This window comes from Dromaius novaehollandiae, unplaced genomic scaffold (genome assembly GCF_036370855.1).
Source record: "Dromaius novaehollandiae isolate bDroNov1 unplaced genomic scaffold, bDroNov1.hap1 HAP1_SCAFFOLD_30, whole genome shotgun sequence".
NCBI classification, from domain to species: Eukaryota; Metazoa; Chordata; class Aves; order Casuariiformes; family Dromaiidae; genus Dromaius; species Dromaius novaehollandiae.
The window spans coordinates 3,332,971-3,348,913 of NW_026991333.1; the positions used below are offsets into that span (position 1 = coordinate 3,332,971).

The window sequence follows — 15,943 nt, forward strand, 5'->3', positions numbered from 1 at the left end:
TGCTCTCTATGACAGCACGTCCCTGCTGTGAAGTGGGGCCACTGCATACACGGTGTCCTTGGCTCTTGGTAACAGGCATCACCATTATAAATGTGCACTCTGTGCCATAGCTGAGGTTCTGCAGCCCAAATATACGTGAATGTCTTCAGCATGGGGCACAGACAGGAGCAGATGGAGATGCACAAGCTTTCACAGTGCTGCCACATGGCTGGAATCACTGAAATGAGGTGGAATCACTCACACGACTGGAGGGCTGTGGTGGCAGGGTACAAGCTCTTCAGGAGAGATTGTTGGGGAAGATGAGGAGGGAGGATGCCCTTTGTGTGAAGGGGCAGCTCAGATGTATGGAGCTCTTTTCTCTGGGATGGACAAAGGGCTGGGTGAGAGTTTGTGGGTGAGCATGAGTTTCAGACCACCCGATGAGGGAGAGGAGGTGGATGCATCTCCTTTAATTGATGTGAGGAAGCCTGTGGATCACAGGGCCTGGTTCTTGTGCAGGGAATTGCATCGCCCTGTCACAGCAGAGTGCAAGCAGTCCAGGAGGTTGCTGGAGGGTGTCAGGACTTTGAGAGGGCTGACCACTCTCACAACCAGGCTCATCTTGGAAAGGCTGTGGAGATCGAGGGAGGTCCCAATGACCAGAAGAAGGAATATGTTGTGCCCATCTTCAACAAAGGCCACAAGAACAACCTGGTGAGCTGCAGGCCATTCCACCTCACTTGAGTGAGGAGTATGTCATGGAGCGATTCATCTTAGATCACCTTTCTGGGCACACGAAGGAGAAGAAGGTGCCTGGGAAGAGTCCACATAGATTACCTGAAGGGAAATCATTCCTGACCAATCTGATTGCCTTCTGTGAAAACAAGACCTGTACTGTGGAGGAGCAGAGAGTAGTGGAGGACATCTGACATGACTTTAAGGAAGGTGTTTGATGCTGTCTCCCACCATATTCTTGTATGCAAGAAAGACATTACAGTAGGCTGAGTAGACAACCAGATGGCTAAAAATGTGGTTACATGGTCGAGATCAGAGGATTTTTGTGAATGGGTCATTTTTGCCCTGGAAGTTGCTGACAAGTGGAGTGTGCAGAGGTCTATACTGCCACCTGACCTGTCTAAACAGGTGCATCAGTGACCTGGAGGAGGCAATTGTCATCACATTTGAGATGACACCTAATGGGGTAGAACAGTCACATGCTTGAGGGCTGTCATTCAGAGGGACCTCAGCCGGGAGGAGGAATGGGCTGTCAGGATCTTTGTTAAATTCAGAAGGACAAATGCCAGGCCCTGCACCTCGGAGAGACCAACACCCTGGAGCGATACACACTGGGGAGTCCCTGGCTGGGCAGGAGCTCTGAGGAGAAGGACCTGGGAGTCTTTGTGGGCAGTGAACTGAACATGAGCCAGCAGCATTCCTTGGCAGCCATGGAGGCCACAGCATCCTGGCCTGCATGAACTGGAACAAAGCCAGGAGATCAGTGGAAGTAATTATCCCCCTCTACTAAGGCTTCTTAGAGCACATCTAGATCCTGCATCCAGTTGGGGCCCCGTGCACAAGAATGCTGTTGCTCACTCTGAGTGATTTCAGTGGCCAGACCCCAAGGTGCTTGGAGACTGGAGCACTTGCCCTGAGAGGAGAGGCTGAGGGAACAGGGCTTGTTCAGCCTGCAGAAGAGAAGTCTTTTGGGGTGACTCTTAGCAGCTTCCCAACTCAAGGTGGCCACCCCTAGTGAACCAGGCTTTTACAGGGATTCATGGCAGAAGAATGAGAGGAAATGGTTAAAATCTAAGATTGGATAGCAGGGAGAAAAATCCTTGCTATCCAATCCAATGCTATCCAGTGAGGATATTAAAGCATTTGAAGAGCTCATGGCCTCTCCGTTCTTGGAGGTTTTCAGGATGCTGTTGCACAAAGCCCAGAGGAACTCTCGTGTGACTTCAGTGTTGATCCCGATGGGAGCAGGAGGTTGGACTAGAGACCTCCTGAGGTCGCTTCCAACTGAAAGGGATGGGTGATTCTGGCATCTCTGGCGATAGCTACTGCGATTCTTGCACTCCTGAATTCCTTTTCTGTATGTGTTTTAGCACCACTCGTAGCATCCCCAGAGCCTGCCCCTCCTCGTGGTGCAAGGAGGTACACTACAACATGATGTCAAATGGGTGTGATGTATGCAGAAAGTCATGGCATGAGGGTGATTGCACTCTAACAGGCCTAAGGCATTCAGCAGATCCAGTAAAATCGAGAAGGATTGGGAGATCCATTAAACGACCTAGGAAGACATTTGTACACTTGACTTTGTCACTGTGGGAGGCTGAGGGAGCTGGGTTTGTTCAGCCTGGAGAAGAGGAGGCTTTGGGCAGACCTAATGAGAACCTGCCCATACCTACCAGGAGGTCATCAAGAAGATGCAGCCAACCTCTTCACCACTCTGCACCATGAGAGGAGGAGTCCCAGGATGAGGCATTAGCTGAAACAAGAGAGGTTCAGGCTGGGGATAAGCAAAAACGTTTTACCCATCCAAACAGTGAAGCACTGGGACAGGTTGCCCAGAGTGGTTGTGCCACCTCCATCCTCAGAGGTTTTCAGGTCCTAAATGACTAAAGCCCTCAGCAACCTGCTTGGAGCTGACAGCTGAGCCTGCTGTGAGAAGCACGTTGGGCTAGAGACAACCGGAGGTCCCTTCCAGCCTGAATGATTTGGCATTTCCTTCCACCTCGGGTCTTCCATTCTTGACCTTAGGGAAAACATTCAGCTTCCCCATGGCTATGGAAGTACATCAGACAAAAGTATGAGCACATCAGCTGCATGTGTCTTGTCCTGCTCTGGCCAGAGCAGTTCAGATTCAGGACTGCTTGGCAGGTGCCCCCAGGTGGCCCTGACTTTTCACTGGCTTCACCTTTTATTGCATTTTCCCCTCCTTTCCACCTTACAAGGCCATTTCTTCTATCATCTTCATCTCCTCCCATGCAACCAGCACACCTCTGTTTACCCTGTCCCCATTGACCCAGGTTTTGCTTGCTTTTTACCTGCCCTTGGCTTCTCTGAGATGGCTGCCATGCTCATTTCAACTGTTTCTGGCAGTTCCTTTAAAACAGTACAGTTTTTATTGTCTGTAGTGTCCTGCAGTTCGTCATGCTGTTATCCTGTCAGAGGCATGGCAAGATAGGATGAGCCATCTGCACACACACACACATTCACAGCTGACACAAAGGAGCTTGAGTCGAGAGGCACCTTGAGAAGCTTGGAGATTAGGCCAACAGAAACTTCCTGAAGTTGTGCAAGGAGAAGTGGCAGGTCCTGCCTTGGGGGAGTGACCCTGAGGAGAAGGGCCTGGACATCATGAGGGATGCCATATGAGCCCGTGGTGCATGCTCACCACAGATCCGTCCAGCTGCATAGGGGGCTGCATTAGGAAGCGTGTGGCCCCCCAGACTAGGACTGTTTTTATCCCTCCACTCAGCACTGGGGTGGCCACACCTGGAGAATAGTGTGTCCAAGTGTGGTACACCCAGTGCTGGAGGAATGGGGAGGACCAGGAGAGGGTGCAGAGGAGGTCTGCCAAGAGCGGGTATGGGTCCTGCAGCACATGACTTGTACAGGGAGGCTGAGGGACCTGGGCTACATTATCCTGGTGAAGTGGAGGCTAAGGGCACTAGAGTAGCAGCCCATGAGTGCTTGAAGGGTGATTTAAGAAATGGTGGCCCTTTTCTTGGTAGTGGAAAGCAGCACGAGAAGGGAAACAGCCACAACCTTCAGCTTGAGAGGTTAAGAATGGGTGTTAGAAAAAGAAATGCCCCTTGAAGGGTAGTGCTGTGGTGCAAGAGGTCAGGCAGAGGGAGCCTGTGGTGAGCCCCTGGCTTTGTGTTTGAAGGAAAAGCAAGGGAGGATCCAGAGACATCAGTAAAGGTGGGCAGATCCCTGGGTGAGAGCAAGGAGGGGAAGCAGGCTGGGTGTCTACTGGCTGTAGTGGAGCAGGCACAGGCATGGGACGGTGTAGGACAGCCTGGGGTGGAGATGTCCAGGGGCACTGCCAAGGCTGAAAGCTTCTGGCAGGACTGAGGTCTTTGTCCTCTTGGCTATGGCTCCTGTATCTGCCACTGAGGCCTGCCAGAAGACACCATTTCCTTGTAGTCTGGGGCCTTGTTTCCTCCTCTCACTGAGGGGGCCTGTGAGGTGCCATCTCATTGTCCCTCACTCAGTGTGGCACACCCCCACCCTCACACTGCCCCCACAAAGAGCCCTGAGCAAAGCAGGAGGGAAACCATCACCCTACTCAGGGCTGGGTGTCAGTGCTTGGCCATGTGGTATGATAAAACACACCTAGGCTGACTTGGCATCAGAGCCACCTGCACATTTCCATTGCCTGCCTCTAACAACTGCCTCCAGCTTTCTGCTCTCATCAGCCCCTGGAGAGGCCCTGTGAGTAATGGCCCTCAGGGGGACCCATTAATGCTCCAAGAAACTTTGGGATCTGTTTCTGAATGCAACTTCTTGAGAGCTTGCTTCACTCTCCTCTCAAGAATCTGATGTTCATGGACTCACCACTAAATACTCCTGAGGGGTCATTATAATGCAAAAAGCCCTGATGAGCTCCTAATTATCCCCATAATTTCCCTCAGTTCTTCAGATCTGGTGTGGCGAATTGGAGAGGTTTCAGGAGTGTCTTTGCAAGAGGAAGAAGCATCAAAAAAAAAAAAAAAAAAAAAAAAAGAAGAAGAAGAAGACGACGACAAAGGATTCCTGCTTTTAAAGTTTTCTTTACTGTACAGCTTACAAGTGATATGCACATTCACAGATTCATAGTGACACAGAGGGTCTTCTAATGAATCCTGATGTGTGAGAAAAGCAGGATTTTTGAGAGGAGACATGTACAAACAGTCTTCCTCCTCCCCTCCCCAGCCCCACCATTTCTCTCTTCGGCCACTGGGGACCTACATCACCCTTGTAAAAATCGACCCTTTTTCCACTGGAGTCTGTAGCTGAGTGTTACAGCCTCTATGCACCAATTCCCACCTGCTTTCCTTCGGGAACTAGCTGCAAAGAGACGTAGGAGGATAATTCTGAGCTGTGATCAAAACAACAAAACATGATACATTTGAATGAAAAATAAAATACACTCCTTAATTGCATGCTACGTCCAGGCTGCCTCCACTGAGATCCACTTTCTACAAGGAATAACCTTGCTAGGAAGATTTTTGACAGCTAGACAGGAAAGGAGAGAGAGCAACACAATTCAGGAGTTGTCTAAAGAGACAGTGAGTGCCTCCTGAAAGAGGAGGCAAGCTCAAGCTCAGAGTTGCAGCTAGAGGAACGAGAGGTACCTGAGTGAATAAAGAGGAAGAGGAGGAGAAGTGGAAAGCTATGGAAAGTTCCTTTGAACAGATAGTCTGATGCAAAGATGACTAGCAATATTCAGGGCATGGGGAAAGATGCGAAAGATTGGTGAGGTTAAAAGCACAGTAGAACAGACAGAGCAGTGAGAATGCAAGTTTGGGGGAGACCAATATTTCTTCTCCTGGGATTCATACCCTTCCTGCAGATTTCCAGTAGTTCCTCAAAGGAAAACATGGACAGTTTATTAAAATCATTGAAATATTTCAGCTGAGAAAAAGGTGCTCATATTTTTAACACATTTTTAAACAGTCCTTCATCTTTTCAGGCAGAGCTCAGGTGTCTAACCACAAGCACCCAGTGGCACTTGGAGAGGCCCTGGTGTATGTGAGGTGCCTGCCTGGGCCTGGCAGAGTTGACCTGTGTGAGACCAGAGCCCTTCTGAGGTGCAGATGGAGGCTGGGCAGAGGGGACCAAGGCACCTACAAAGGCACCACATGTCCATGTCCCTGTCACTGCATCTCACCCTGGGTCTGGAAACCACTTTCCTTTGGGGGGGGGAAAAAAAAAAGAAAAAAAGAAAGAAAGAAAGAAACACACACAGAATCCCCCCAAACACCAAAAAGGAAGTTTATAAGAACACAAAGACTGTTAAAAGCTGAAAACTGTAAAAAAATAATTCTTTGCTTCCTTTTTTAAAATTTCTTTCTTGTTTCATGTTTATTGTCACTTTTTAAACATTTCTGTTATAATCAGGCCTACATCATTAAAAATGCTTCTCACACAGAGTCCAGTGCTCACCAAAACCACTCCCTGCCCAGGGCTGTCCATGCCACTCCTCACTCTTTCCAAAGAGCGAGGTGAACTTTCCCCTTGCTCACACAGTCTTATGGTAGAAGGCAATCAGGTTGGTCAGGCAGAGTTTCCATTTCCCTTTGCTCAGTCCGTGCTGGCTCTGCCAATCCTTGCCCTCCATATGCTTGGAGATGTTTTCCAGGAGCATTTGCTGCATCACCTTCCCAGGGACTCGCATGAAGCTGACCTGCATTCTTCCTCTTGCCCTTCCCTGGAAATGGGTGTGATGTCTGCCTTTTCCCAGATAGCAGGAACCTCCCTGCTTGCCCCGACATTTCAAAGACAATCAAGAGCAATGTCACACGGGCACTAAGGGCCTTGGGGACCAGGGGGGCCTGGGGGCAGGTCTTACCAGTAGTATGGAAGGTAGAAAAGACAAGGAAAGACCCAGCTTTTTTGTAACTGTGTCCCCTGTCCCACTGAGCAGTGAGAGCACATTCTCCTTAGCTGCCTTCCTTGTGCTGCCAGCATGCTTACAAAAGCCCTCCTGGTTGCCCTCCCCACCCCTTGAGAGCTCCAGCTCCAACTCCAGCTCCAGCTGAACTTTAGCTTTCCTAACTCCATCGCTGCACCCACAGGCAAGGTTTCTATGTGCCTCCTGGGCAGCCTCTTCCCCCTTCCACCCTCCGGGAACTTCCTTCCTGTGGCTGAACTCCTAAGTCAGGGTGCCCCTGGTCATCCATGCAGTTCTCCTGCCAGTCTCTGCTTGACTCCCATCACATCACACTGGTTTGTTCCTGGGCTTTGAGGACGTTGTCCCTGAAGATCCACGAGGGATCCATGGCCTCTCTGCCCTCCAGGACAGTCTCCTGTGCCAATTAACCTGGTTCTGGCCTAACAGCAGCACCGGCACAGGTGACTTCCAGGAACCTACACCAACCAATCAGGTACTGAGGCAGCAGTGACCTCACAATCAGCACTGAAGCCCTTTGCCGGCTTCTGAGGTAGCAGTGACCTTACAGCCCCATATGTGAGCCCTGTGCCTGCTGCTGGCCTATCAGGTCCTGGGGCAGAAGTGACCTCACAAGCACAAACCCCAGCCATGTGCCTGCTCCTGGCCTGTCATGTTCTCTCACAGGAGTGACCCTCTCCTTGACTCCCAGCAAGGTGGGGAAGGTTGTTCTCCGGGGTTTGCTTGCTTCTGCAAGAGCTTCTCAGGAGCTAGGAGAGGGCCTTGGAGGTGGCAGTGCCCTGGCCCCAGGCACACAGCAGCACCTTCACTCTGCCAGCCATGGGACCTCTCTTTCCTCCCCCCAGGTCTCTGCTCTCCAAGCTGCTCTCCAACAGGGTGACAAGTGCCTGAGGTCCCCTTGCCCACACACAGGGCACGGTCCTGATGGATTCCCATCAGCACTGCCAGCTTGTTGTCCCCAAGCGCCTGACCCGGGAAGCGTTTGCAGGAGGGAGACAATCAGTTATCACAGCCACAGGCAATGCAGTGCCATGAGGATCCCTCCAGGCCTGTTCTTCCAGCACTTCCTTGAATGACATGCTCAGGAGCAACAGGAAGGGCCAGGTCCCATCTGTGCCCATCCAGCCGGCTGCAGGGAGTCCCTGGGGTCCTGGTTTAGCCCAACAGAATGAAATTCTCAGTGTAGCGGCAGGGCTGCCACTCACTGCTGCCTTCCACACTGGTCCAGGAGCTTTGAGCTCCCTGACTGAAACCTTTGTTTGAGTGCCCAGCAACTGCCCCTTGGCTGGAAGGGGTGTCTCCAACCCTGATGCCCTCTATGCCACAGGGGGTGTCAGCAAAAGACCCTCCTTCCCCCAGGTACTGCTGCCCATGGAGGAAATAGCTCTGCCAGAGAGGGGGTAAAATCCACGCATATTTGGAGACGTTTACCCGTGGGACTGGTGGTCCCCATTCCCCCTCTTTGGAGGTGTTTCTACTTTCTTCCTCCACCTCTCCCACAGAAACTCATTGGACTCTGTGGTGGGTGTCATGAGCTGCTGTCATGAGCAATCGGAGGAGGCTGTACCCAGCCCTGTGGCTCAGGGACTGGGATCCTTGGCACCTGGGGAGGGTCCCTGCTCCTTGGCTTGCCCAGGCCTTTGCTGTGAGCTCTCATGCACACACTTGCTCTTGCAGTGGGCTCCCCACGATGCCCAGATTATCGGCATGGCGTATCCCTGGACTCCGTTCTTTCTCCAGAGGGATGATCCATGATGCCGGGGGAAAAATAGAGTGCAGTGTAGACGGAGGAGTGACGAGAAGAAATATCACTGAAGAGTATAGAAAGCATCGGGTAGTTTATAGTCACCTGCCTCACATTCACTCCTAATCCTTTCTCTTTCATCCCACAGCCACTGAGGCCAAAGGGAAGATTTTTTTTTTTCACCTGGCTTCCCTGCCCCACGGTTGGTGTGAGTATGAGTCCTAATGCTTAATTAAAAAGTTAGACTTGCAAAAAACATATTCTATCACTAAAACAGCATAATCCTGGCCATGTGCTTGGAGGTCGAGTAAAGAAGAAGCCTCTCTGGAGCCCTCTCCCTTGAGCAAGCCTGGGTACCTCTGGCTCCAGCCACTTGGCAACTGGCAGAAAGGCCTTTCTTGTTCTGATTGCTTTAAAATGTTGGCAGTCCCTGGGCACTCTGTTGATCATACCGCTCTCCCCAGTATTGGTAGTCTGCCAGTTGTGCCCTTTATTTTGCTTCTTTTTTGGTGGTGGCTGCAGGGTATTTCATCTGTCCCACTGCACTTGCCCTGCACTTGTCTGTACTCTTGCTGATACAACCCACGATAACGGAGGCTGTCTTTGCTACAAGAGCACCCTGTTGACTTCTTGTCAACTTATTGAAGACCAGCACACCCAGATCCTTTTCTGCAAAGCTGCCCTCCAGCCAGTCCACCCCAGCTTGCCTTGCTACATGGGCCCGAGGGAGGCCCCGATCTGGCAGTGCAGCTCAGCAGAGCAAGTGGGCTGTGATGCCCTGGGGCCACAGGGTGACACTGTGCTGGTCAGGGTGGGAAGCAGACCCAGCTGGACGGGCGTCATTGCACGTGACAACCCCCTACCAAGGCATCTGTTGCCCTGTGGCCATGGACGATGCTCTGAGCAATTACAGGGCATTTCAAATGGCTCAGGCTGTCTTCTGGCATGTTGCTAGATCCAGCCCATGGCTTTTCATTGAAGGTGACATGGACCACTCTGCAGGATCCCTTCCCTGGGCCTCCTGGGTCCCAGCTGCCTCTTGTGGGATTGCAGAGCTCTCACTAGCCTGGACATTCACTGCTTTAGCCCTTTCCCTCTGGGTGACTGCACTGCATTTTGTGAAGCTCCATTCACTGCCCACCCCTAAGCACATGGTGCCCTTGGGGATGCCCTGTGCTCTCCTGATGGATCCATACTCCCTTCGAGAAGGATGGGCATCAGTGTCCAGCTCTGTCTTATGGGAGATACCGCTTGACCATTCACCATCTCCAGGTGCACTGGGCACCCACAAGCAAGAGCTGAATCCAGCCCTCATTCCCTAACACATCACCATAAGCTCATTGCCTTGAGCCCAGGGAGAGCCCTGGACAGGCAACAGGCCCTTTCAGGGGGAAAGTCCTTGAGCACATTCTTGGCTCCAGCTTTTGAAGGAGAGCCCAAGCTTCAAGCACCGCACTGGGGAAATCCCCTTTTATTACAGAGAGGCCAGCTGTAACACAATGAGACACATTTATAGAAGATCTCTGGGTGAGAGAGACTAGGCTGTAAGGAAGTGGGATGAATGCCAGCACTTCTACACAAACATGATGATCACAGCAAGAATGCCCAAAGCACAAGACTTGTCTGAGGTACTTAGAAACCACCTGTGAAGAGGGATGGGCAGCTCATTGCTGCTGCACTAAAAGCAGGTGAATCAGTTTCTTCAGGGCATCCCTGAGCTCCCTGTTCCTCATGCTGTAGATGAGGGGGTTCACTGCTGGAGGCACCACCGAGTACAAAACAGCCACCATTAGATCCAGAGCTGGGGAGGAGAGGGAGGGGGGCTTCAGGTGGGCAAATATGATGGTGCTGACAAACAGGGAGACCACGGCCAGGTGAGGGAGGCACATGGAAAGGGCTTTGTGCTGTCCCTGCTCAGAGGGGATCCTCAGCACAGCTGTGAAGATCTGCACATAGGACACCACAATGAAGATGAAACACCCAAAGCCTAAACAGGCGCTAACCACAAGCACCCCAAGTTCCCTGAGGTAGGAGTCTGAGCAAGAGAGCTTGAGGATCTGAGGAACTTCACAGAAGAACTGACCCAGGGCATTGCCGTGGCAGAATGTTACTCCAAATGTGGTCCCAGTGTGCAGCACCGCACTGAGAAACCCACTGGCCCAGGCAGCTGATGCTATTTTGACACAAGCTCTGCTGCCCATGATGGTCCCATAGTGCAGGGGTTTACATATGGCAACATAGCGATCGTAGGCCATGACTGTGAGAAGAGAATACTCAGCCAACATGAAAAAGGTAAAAAAAAAGAGTTGGGTAGCACATCCTGAGTAGGAAATGCCCCTGGTGTCCCACAGGGAATTGGTTATGGATTTGGGGACAGTGGTGGAGATGGTGCCAAGGTCGAGGAGGGAGAGGTTGAGGAGGAAGAAGTACATGGGGGTGTGGAGGCGGTGGTCACAGGCTACGGCTGTGATGATGAGGATGTTGCCCAGGAGGGCAGCCAGGTAGATGCCCAGGAAGAGGGAGAAGTGCAAGAGCTGCAGCCCCCGTTTGTCCACAAATGCCAGGAGGAGGAACTCATCCAGGAAACTGCTGTTGGGCATTTGCTTCCTCTCAGCTTTGGGGACTGTCCAAGGAGGAAGAGGCATTGATAAGTTAAATAGTTTTCTCTGAGCCAAACCCAAACTATTCTTAGTACAAACCTCCACCTTTCCTCTCTTCTCTCCCTTCATTCAGATCCCTTTTCTGATTGCTGGTTTATGCTGTCTGAGTGTGCCGTGCACAGCAGGGCCCTCGGGGTGTGGGCTGCAGAGGAGTCAGTCCTGCTCTGCTGGGGTTGTAAATGGAGGTGTCAAACTGCCCCAAGTACTTGCTGGGAATTCCTGGAGACAGCTGTCAAGAGCTGAGTGAAGGGGATTCAGTCCAGTGACCCAGTGGGAATATCCTCTTTTAATCCTTGTGAGAGATGAATACAGCACTCATGGCAGCTGTCTCTGAAAGAGAAGCCCCTTGCGAGGGATTCATCTCCCCCAGCCTTGCCCTCCTGAACACAGATGTCTGTGTCGGATTCAGCCCCACCAGCTCCCACTCCAGCAAGCCACAGAAACACTGGAGTAAATGCAAGGGGCTGACCCCACCCTTTCTAGACATCTCTGTTCCAATGAGTTGGACCCTGTCCTTACATCAATTTACCCTCTGCACTCTTTCCCCAGGCTCTGCAATGGGAGTGGGACGTGACTAGCTCTGATGTACACACCCTGCAGCAGATTACAGCCACCCATTTTGTGGAAAGTTCGTTCAACAGTTTATTCAGAAAATGGGCTGCAGCAGAGGGATCTGATTCTATGTTTCTTGAGTTTTTAGATGCCTCCGTCACACCGTGGGAGCATTCTTTGATGCAGTAGAAATCTTTGGCATTTCTGTTTCTCTCAGCATTAGAACTTAAGTGTCCCAGGAGGAAAAGGGCTCACGGTGTCTATATGCTACAGACAGAGTCAGGGGATCTGGACTGTGCAGGAGTCTTGCTGCCCGCTGCCCTGTGCTAGCACCTCTCCCAGCTAAAGGACAATCCCACTCCCAAGTTACTCTAAGAAAGGACCTGGACTGAGGTGAGAGTGGAGGAATGTAGCTCCAGAGGGAAGATTTCCCCATTCTTCTCTCTCAGAGCAGACATGGAGAGTGTGCTCTGGAGAGCTCGTCAGAGCAGGTGAGGAGGTTTCTGACTTGCATGACCAGCACAAAGACTCTCCGCTATCACAGCTATGCTATGGCAGAGCTGAGGTCTTGTGGAGGGCAGCTTGCAGCCTGGCAGGACACCCCAGAGAGACAGTCAAGAGATCTAAAGAAGGGTGAGGGGGGGCAGCCTTAAGGGAGAGTCAGATCATTCCCCAATCAGATGAAATGCATTGCCTAGAAGGTTAGAAGGGGCCTTGGGCACATCACTGCCATGAAGACAGCTCCACGCAGGACCCACAGGGTCAGTGCCTTAACTGCAGCTGAACCCCTCTCCTTCACCCCAGAGAGCAGGACAGCAAGAAGCAGAGCAGCACAGAGAGGAGAGGAAACAAGCAGCAGTACCATGACCCTGCCAGCAAAGGGAAAGCCAGGAGGGAGAGCCAGACGGGCAGTTAGCAAAGCCTTCCCCTCACCCAGCTCTGCCCACCACCTCCCAGGCAGCGGCATCGCAGCACAGTCACTCTCAGCCCCTTTGCCATGCAGTGGGAAATGGGCACGTCACAGCAGAGATGCCCCTCTCCTCTGCTGCAGCTCATGCTGCTGAGGAGGGGGCTCCTGCCCTGCAGCCCATGGCCTTGAGGGCAGAAGCTGTGCTGGGTGGGAGAGGAGACACAGGGGGCTTGCTGAGAGGAAGATGTCTGCATTGCAGGGACTGACCGGGAGTTTTCCTAATTCCCCCTCCCACAGCATTTATGTTTCTACTTTCACTCGCTGATCATATCTCCCCTGCCTGGAGCTTTTCCTCCTGGCAGCTCTTTCTCTGCCCCATCTCTTTTCCCTGCCAGCACTCACAGACCCCATCCCACCCTCTGGGCATTCAGTCCTGCCCTGCAGAAACCTCCCAGCAGCAGGGCACTGCCCAGGGGCATCTCTGGCTTTGCAGGTGCTAAGGAGCAGGTGAGACAAACGCGGGTGAGGCCCGGCAAGGTGATGGTGGTGCTTTCTGTCAGTAGAGCTCTGGGTGAAAGGATGCAATGAGGTCCCTCACAGAACTACTGATCTCTCACTGCAATGGTCTGGGAGCATCAGCTTTTGTCCAAACCTCACAGCTCCTTTCCTTCCCCGTTGCCCCCCCACCTCCCACCTCCTGCAAACAGTGGGAAACTGGAAGCAGAGCCTCAGGAAAGGTCCTTCTCTTTCAGGGAACCCCAGCCATGGCTGTCTGCTTGAAAAGGTCCCCTGCAAATATCCTGGGGGTGAGCGAGAGCTGAGAGCAGCCCTGACCCCCGCAGCACCCTCTCAACAGGAGGATGAACCCACCCTTCTCGGGGTCGCTCCTTCCACCCAGAGCTTCTCCCTGCAGCGCCCTGGGCAGCTCCCTGGGCAGGCTGAGTGCTGACCCTCGCAGGCGGCAGAGTCCCTGCCCCGGGCACACAGCACCCTGGGTCGCAGGGACACTGCTCTGAATGACAGCCCGCGCACACCTGGGGGCACTCCCTGGCTTCACACCCCAGCACCGTCCCTGGCAGAAGGTAGCCGTGATGGCCTGTCCCTCTGACGGTGTGGCTGGGAAGCCCTGCTCTAAAGCACCACCTGCTCCAAACAGGAGGAGCTGGCAGAGCCGCCCTGACAGACCCTCTCAGCTGTGGAAGGTGCCAGCTTCAGAGGAACCCTCCGGCAGCCACAGCAGCAATGTTGCCCTGCAGCCAGAGACTTACTGTGTTAGGGGCTGGGAAGATTTCTCGCTGCAGGCAGCTCTCAGCCATCCTCTGATTCCCCACTCTCTTCAACTTCCGAGATGTCCATCTCATTCTGGCCCCTGCAGGCAGTGCCCTGAGTCCTGCTTCTCCAGGAAAAGGAGCTGCACTTGGACAGAGCTGGCTCTCTGCAGCGCCTGCCAGGTTGCCATGGGCTCCGGCAGCCCCAGGAGCCATGCCCAGCTCAGGAGCAGAGGCCCAGCTGACGACATGACTTTCTCTGTCCCCTGGGCACCCTCGGGACCTTCCTGGGGCTCCAGGGCTGACAGTTCCTGGAAGGCAGCAGGATCATCCCTGGGAAATAGCCACGGAAGTAGATGAAAATAATCACCAAGGGTCCCTCTCGAAACAGTGCAGAGACTGACTCTAGCATTGCAGTTGGTCTCACCAGAGCATGGCTGTCTAAGAGAGGTGGAAACGTCCCACTCTGGAAAGCCCTGCTCCCATCTCATAAGAGCACAGGCACAAGAAGGGAGTTGGTTTGCTCATGCTTCAGGGATGATTTAGAGGAGTTAATCAATACATCGAGTGCTCACTGAGAAGCCCCGGGGCAGAATAGGATACAGTTCCCTCCTGTGCTCTCCACAAAGTCACAGGAGGTGGGATTCCCCTTGCCCAAGTTTAGTGTGCACAAAATGCCTGTCTGCATGGCAGCTCCTTGTTTAAGCTCCCACTGGAATCAAGGGAGATGGAGGGAGGCACTCAGCTGGACACGCACACACACACCCCCCGGACATCTGAAGGGCCAGAGGTGGTCCAAGACATGTACCACTTTCTCCTTCCTCTGATGGAACAATTATGAGACCCATATCCTTCCAGGACATCAGCTGGTTGCCAGGTGCAGAATCTCCTTGGCCATCTGAAATGACACTTGATGCCGACTACTGCAAGAGCTCCGCTCACTCGGAAGCCAAGACATATGCAGATCCCGACATTTCAAACAGCTCATGCAGGGCCATGTCAGATGCACGGGGTGTCCAGCACAAGCACCAGGTTTCTAGCAGGTACAGCACAGGACCTGCAGGAAAAGTCCTTGCCTTTTTGGAGTGGTTGCTGGGCAAACACCCCAGGGCATCTTGCATTTCCTGCCTATTCCCAAACAAGGGATTCCCACCACTGCCTTTAGGCAAAGTCCATCCCATCTACATCTGAGCATGCTGCAAAGATGGAAGGCACATCACACCAAGGTCTCCATGCATGCCAGCCCTCAAACCCCACTAGTTCTTCTCTCCCTAAACCTTTTCTCAGCCCTCATGCTATGAACAGGGACGGTGCTAATGATGCAGCCACAGTGTGCCTGGCTTGCAGGCTGTTCAGGCCCAGGGACGTTCTCAGTGGCATCTTGTGTTTCCTGGAGATCTGCTCACCTCACAGGCCCCAAGGTGCTGCAGAGTCATCTCAGGGACCAAGCACCTCTCCTGCCACAGCTGCATGGCCAGGTCTCTGTTTCTGGCTTGGGAACAGGTATCACCATGACAAGTCTGCGCTCAGCCCTGGTGCCACAGCTGAGGTTCTGCAGCCCAGATGTACACAAATGCACAAAGCCTGGGGCACAAAGAAGAGGAAGTGGAGATGCACAAGCTGTTGCAGAACTGCAAAAGATTTCAGCAGCCTGAGGAAGTCTGTGGATCACAGACGCCGGCTCTTATGGGGGCACTTGAATCTCCCAGACATTCAGTGGGAGGGCAATGCAGCAGGTTGCAAAGAGTCCCGGAGGATTCTGGAAGGTGTGGAGGAGAACTTCTTAGCACAGCAAAGCCTGATAGGTCAACAAAGGTGACACTTTCCTGGACCTGGAACCTGCCAACAAGGAACCACTGATGAGGGCTGTGATAACCAGTGTCAGCCTTGCCTGCAGTGGCCATGAGACAGTGGCGTTCCAGATCCTGAGCGACATGAGTAGGAAGAGTAGCAGAGTCCACACTCTGGATGTCAGAGGAGCAGACTTGGACCTACTGGTAGAGGGATCCCGTGGTAGGCAGCTCTGAAGGGCAGAGGAACTCAAGAAAGTTGGCAGGTCTTTCAGGACAGCATCCTCTAATCTCAGGCATGGCCCATACTGATGTGCAGGAGAGCAAGCAGAGATCTCAGGAGACAGAGTGGCTGAACAGGGAACTCACAACTGTACAACAGTACAAAAAGGCAGCACACAGGAACAGAAAGCAGGGAGAG

The 15,943-nt window shown here is 52.8% G+C and overlaps 1 protein-coding gene across 1 annotated transcript in view; it reads right to left on the reverse strand.

Moving 5' to 3' along the window:
* Nucleotides 1-15,943, reverse strand: part of LOC135325817 (olfactory receptor 14A16-like) — a gene marked incomplete at its 5' end in the record, with an annotated part of 109,601 nt that overhangs the window by 58,330 nt on the left and 35,328 nt on the right. The gene's annotated exons all lie outside the window — the stretch shown is intronic.